Genomic DNA, 6,388 nt, shown 5'->3' on the forward strand with positions numbered 1-6,388 from the left:
CAGATCTGCTGGTGTGAGTATGCGAGTTCTCGCTGGCATTGGAGAGTGATTCCGTAATGGCTGTCATTTCAGAAGAAATGGCTGAAGAGACAGAGAAAAGGAGGTTACATGACTACAAGGACTTATTTGGCAGGTAAATTTCACGAAACCTGTCAAGAACATGTCTGGGTCACATTTCACACCAAAAAAGTTACAAAAAAAGAAATATTTTGCTTAAATACAATGAAACCTTGTGATAGGGACCAAGGCAGTTGCAAGGAGAATTACACCAGAATGTCATTCCAAATATGTTATTTACTGACAGAGGTGCAAAACATGCAAAATAAATCAATATCTTTTATGTTTATTGCAAAATATCTCAATTTACATGTAAGAGATAAAGTAGAGTCAGCAGGTTGCTATCACAAATTACTACATGGCGCTTTGGAATACTCGATTCTGATTGGTCAGTGCCGGGGTAAGGGTTAAACCCCTTCAGGGTGATTCAAGACCTGTCGGGGTTGTCGGGTTTATTTTGCGATAAACAATCAGCTGATTGTACAGTATCCTTTAAATAAACACCAAAAGGATCACCCTGAAGGGGTTTATTTTGTGATAACCGGCTGACTTAACATTATCCCGCTTGTTACATGACTACTAACCAAATAAATAAATAAATGTATCCTGCTTATCACAAGACTATTTGCCAAATATGTTAAATATGAAACACTGATTTGAAATGATTTTATTAGCTTACTTTTAGAGATCACACAGTGATCAAAGAAGTAGGGAAGATGACTTACAATACCCGGATGACCGGTCTGGTATGTCTTAATCCCTGAATGTGCAATTGTTACTCAAAAATATCAGACCGATAGATGGTGCGATTGACCAATCAGATTCGAGTATCCCAGAGGCCAGTGTAATAAAAATATATAAGAAGTTTGAGAGTGTAGAGAGAGTGACTCGATTGCATCATTCACAGTGCGTCATGGGAGAGGTGGGTGGTCGTTGCAGAGCACTTTTGGCGCACTTTGTTTGCCGCGATTCTCTGATTGGTATATCTTGCTCTTCAGTATCATGGGTAGTGTAGTTCTTCAACACAAATTCCGCAATAAAACATGATTTTTTTTTTTTTTTTTTTAAATGAAGTTGCTTCAACAGAAGCATATCCATCGATTAACAACCTTGGAGCTCACGGTAGGTCAGTCTTTAAAGGTTTTTAAGTTATCATTAAAAAATAAATTCCCTTATGGAGAAAATTAATGTGATTTTTACTTCCAGAACCAGACTATTGCACTCTTTTTTAAGACAATTCAAAAGTTTTCAAAAATCAATGCATACCCCCAATGATAAGCTAGTACTTTTCTAGGAATCCAATCCGCGGAGCCTCATAATCAGTGCTTTTGTAACAGCATTGATAAAAACCCTCGTCCAAAGCGCTTACTGACCTAATGGTCAAGGAGAAGTTACCGCAAAAGATGTTCTTTTTGGAGGGCAAGGATATGAAGGGGTTATCAGTATAAATGTGGGTCTTTCCAGAGCTGAACCGGAGAACTTCCACGTCATCTTTAAGCCACTGGATGTAGATGTCTTCCCAGGGTTTATTTTTAGGGATATTGCCATAGCACTCCAAAGGGACATTTTCACCCTCAAATGTAGCAACACAATTATGGTAAACAGATGGTTCTTTAAAAAAAGAGAGAGAGAGAGAGAGAGAATGAGAGAGAGAGAGAGATTCACATATGACAATATTTAACATTATTGACTTATTTAATCTATGACATGGAACGACATGAGGGTGAGTAAATGGTGGGATTTTCATTTTTTGGGTTAACTATTCTGGTACTGGCAAACTTACTAACACATGTAATAACACGGAGCACAGAGGATTCAGTCATCTCCAGAGGAGTTAATATATTTCTCCATCATTAAACAACACATCTGAGAGTATGAGGGAAAAATCTCCTGTCGTTGTAGGGTCACGGAAGAACCAAACTCGGTCTTTATATCCCATCCCGACTGTGATATTGCCTTCTCGTATAGAGATAACATCTTTGCCCATTGTAAATCAATACCTTCAATAGCGACACCTGAACCACTGCAGGGCAAGATGACGCTTCCTCCGATGTATGTCTGGACTTTGGCCATCTGAAGAAATAAAGCTAGACAAACCGGAACAGAAATCCAGATGAATCCAAATGAATTTAGTTAAACAAACTCAATTAATTCCCCTAAAATAAAGTGTTACTTTTACTGTAAATACAAGTCAACATGAAACAAAAATGTACCCCGTTTGTTTTGTTAATACACCTGGACTTATTGTGAATACTTCATCGGTTATTATAAAGCAAAAAAAATAAATAAAAATAAATAAATAATAATTATATATATATATATATATATATATATATATATATATATATATATATTTGTAATTTTTGATTAATACTCATTAAGAACTTGCTCTGCCTCTGAAACATCTTTCCTTATTCAGTGACATCACCAAGCCCTCTTATTCTGTGTTCCATTCAAAATCTGATGTTGTATATTCTGACTTATCTCCAAACTCTGCTCATAAATCCATTCCATTGCCTGATGCTTGGAAGATGACTTTTAAGGAAATAAAACTGCACAGCTACCGTTAGCTTAGCAGGTGTACAGAAACGTCTCCTGGCAACCAAATTGCTATGCTATGCAATGGTTACATTTGATACAAGGGTACGATTATCAAAAGAGAGTATAATTTACTGTATTTTACACACCTGTCTCTGCAAAGGTTTGCAAAACAAGTTTTATTATCATTAGATGTATTTCACTGAAAAAGTGAATGTTTATCAGTAAATCTGAAAATCTCCCTGGGTGCCAACATGTTTGCATGAATCATACAACCGCATCTTGGCAAAATCGGAGTTGGAGAGTTTCCAAGCTGCAAGTCTGGCTTTAAGTGGCGTTCTATTGCATTTTTCAAAGTAAAAAGTTGGAAAGTATGACTTTCCGTTTTGAAAGGAACTCAACATTACGAGTCATTTAGGCCAAATGCACTGTTGTGTTAAAAAAGCTAGACGCATCACAACGAATGGAACAGAAAGCAGGAGTCTCGAGAATTTTCTTAACTTGTCACAGTCGCTGTATCAGAATGTCCATACTTCACTACTATATAGTATAGTATAGCCAAAAACAGTATGCCAATGCAGTAGTATGTCCAAATCCTCAATTTTCATAATATAATATAATATAATATAATAAGCGGATGACCTACTATTTTTGGCAAGATTCTGAAGCGCAGATCGACACTTTACTATCCCATAATCCCTCGGGAGCCAAGGAGACACAGCTCTTTTCAACTGCAAGTGCTATATATGCCAAGAAAGTTTTTTCTTTTGCTTAAATGGTGCTTGTTTAACAAAACCAGAATAGATTATTTTCACAGTTGTTGTTAAGTCATATATTCGAGTCATGGGTCAATACCTACATCCCTGGATAAAGTATGTCTGGAATCTAATCACACTATTTGCATGCATACTTATAAAATGTTGGCCTAGTGTTTTACCGGCCTATAAAATGGCATGTCTGTCAAATGCATCATAACGGTCAAAGACCTCAGCCTATTACATGTTTACATTGACCTACAAATTTAAAATAGTACAGTGGAACGCAAGAATGTGTCCTGTGTGTACAGACCCTTACTTTTTAACCCTTCCAAACAAGGCAGTTTCTAAGCATATGAAGTCTATTAATGAAATCCTTCTTGGAGGCCCCCACAATCAACCCAATGATTACATTCTCCCTTATATATATATATATATATATATATATATAAAATCTTGCTTTGCGGGGCCCCCTTGTGGTTCGGAGGCCCTAAGCACCCGCTTAAACAGCTTATATCTAGAAGCTGCCCTGCTTCCAAAGTCCTGCTCCTCCCCACCCTGTATTATTTATTTTGGTGTTGTTTCACTAGAAATACATCTCGACACAGAAGAAAAATGGGTTTCATTTTGACTTATCAGAGATTAAATATTTAGCACCTACCGTTCAGGGTGAGTAAAAATCAAAGCAGGGCCAAGAATATTCATTTTTACTCAGAAAACCTAATAATTAAAAAAAAATAAAAAATAAATAAAATAAAAAAAAAGAGGAAAAACTAACCATTCTATAAAAATTTTTAATAGTAAATATTATCTTATGCTATTATATAACCTAATAGGGGTCTTGACCACTGAAAAAAAAAAAAAGTTTCTACTACAAAAAGCTTGAATTTTATTGAGCATACCTAGCAGGGCATGTTGTCACAATGGGAACCTGCTGTTTCTGAACACTGATTTTTGTTTTTCGCTTGTTGGCCCAACAACTATTACAAAAATACAGTGATATTGGAATTAATAACTATTCTGTAATATTGTCAGGCTGTTTGAGACAGAGCGAATTGTTTTGAATTCTTCCAATGAATAATAGTATAATATTGTCTAACCATTTCACTACTAAAGATTAAACTACTGTCCAGATTTAAATATCTCTGTCACTTCTAAAGCTTTATTTAAAAGTGCTGACTATCATGACACCACTGAAACTAAATCCATATAAACCACACGAGACACTAGTCAAATAACATGCCAACTCGTGGTGTGTAAGTTTGACAATCATGATGTCAATTTGAGATCTAACATTAATAATTAAGTAGCTGCCTACTGTGGTACAGTGATGTTTAATTTTACTATGGTGCTGTATGATCATCATACTCATTAACCATGGATTATTAAATAAATCAATCAATTATTATTATTATTAAATATAAAATAATAATAATAATAATAATAATAATAAGTATCAATTTCGAACAGACATTTAACCAGTAATAATAGCTATTTATATATTAGAATTTATAATGTTATATTCATTGCACCTCATATTTCTTAAATGTTAAAAATTTTACAAAGACAACAATGAAGAGGAAATTAAAATATAGACTGGTTATAAACAGTCCTGTTGTAGTCGCCATTAGCAACCTAAATGTTCATATGAAAGCAGGCCTACTTAAGAGTATATTTAGATCATTGTACATCAATAAAATCCTTCTAATCCATAGTTCCATCACTGGTAGTTCTTAATACTGTGTATTGCCCCCTTTAGCATTAATGACAGCGTGCAGTCTTTTGTAATAGTTGTCTATGAGGCCCCAAATTCTTGCAGGTGTTATAGCTGCCCATTCGTCTTGGCAAAATGCCTCCAGGTCATGCAAAGTCTTTGGTTGTCTTGCATGAACCGCACATTTGTGATCTCCCCAGAGTGGCTCGATGATATTAAGGTCAGGAGACTGTGATGGCCAATCCAGAACCTTCACCTTTTTCTGCTGTAACCACTGGAGGGTCAACTTGGCCTTGTGCTTGGGGTCATTGTCGTGCTGGAAAGTCTAAGAGCGTCCCATGCGCAGCTTTCGTGCAGAAGAATGCAAATTGTCTGCCAGTATTTTCTGATAACATGCTGCATTCATCTTGCCATCAATTTTCACAAGATTCCCCGTGCCTTTAGAACTCACACACCCCCAAAACATCAGTGAGCCACCACCATGCTTCACAGTGGGGATGGTATTCTTTTCACTATAGGCCTTGTTGACCCCTCTCCAAACATAGCGCTTATGGTTGTGACCATAAAGCTCTATTTTGGTCTTGTCACTCCAAATTACAGTGTGCCAGAAGCTGTGAGGCGTGTCAAGGTGTTGTCGGGCATATTGTAACTGGGCTTTTTTTGTGGCATTGGCGCAGTAAAGGCTTCTTTCTGGCAACTCGACAATGCAGCTCATTTTTGCTCAAGTATCGTCGTATTGTGCTCCTTGAAACAACCACACCATCTTTTTCCAGAGCAGCCTGTATTTCTCCTGAGGTTACCTGTGGGTTTTTCTTTGTATCCCAAACAATTCTTCTGGCAGTTATGGTTGAAATCTTTCTTTGTCTACCTGACCTTGGCTTGGTATCAAGATATCCCTGAATTTTCCACTTCTTAATAAGTGATTGAACAGTACTGACTGACATTTTCAAGGCTTTGGATATCTTTTTATATCCTTTTCCATCTTTATAAAGTTCCATTACCTTGTTACGCAGGTCTTTTGGCAGTTCTTTTCTGCTCCCCATGGCTCAGTATCTAGCCTGCTCAGTGCATCCACGTGAGAGCTAACAAACTCATTGACTATTTATACACAGACACTAATTGCAATTTAAAAAGCCACAGGTGTGTGAAATTAACCTTTAATTGCCATTTAAACCTGTGTGTGTCACCTGGTGTGTCTGTAACAAGGCCAAACATTCAAAGGTATGTAAACTTTTGATCAGGGCCATTTGGGTGATTACTGTTATCATTATGATTTAAAAAGGAGCCAAACTATGTGATAATAAATGGTCATATTTTCAAAATC

Source organism: Myxocyprinus asiaticus, chromosome 8 (assembly GCF_019703515.2).
Source record: "Myxocyprinus asiaticus isolate MX2 ecotype Aquarium Trade chromosome 8, UBuf_Myxa_2, whole genome shotgun sequence".
NCBI classification, from domain to species: domain Eukaryota; kingdom Metazoa; phylum Chordata; class Actinopteri; order Cypriniformes; family Catostomidae; genus Myxocyprinus; species Myxocyprinus asiaticus.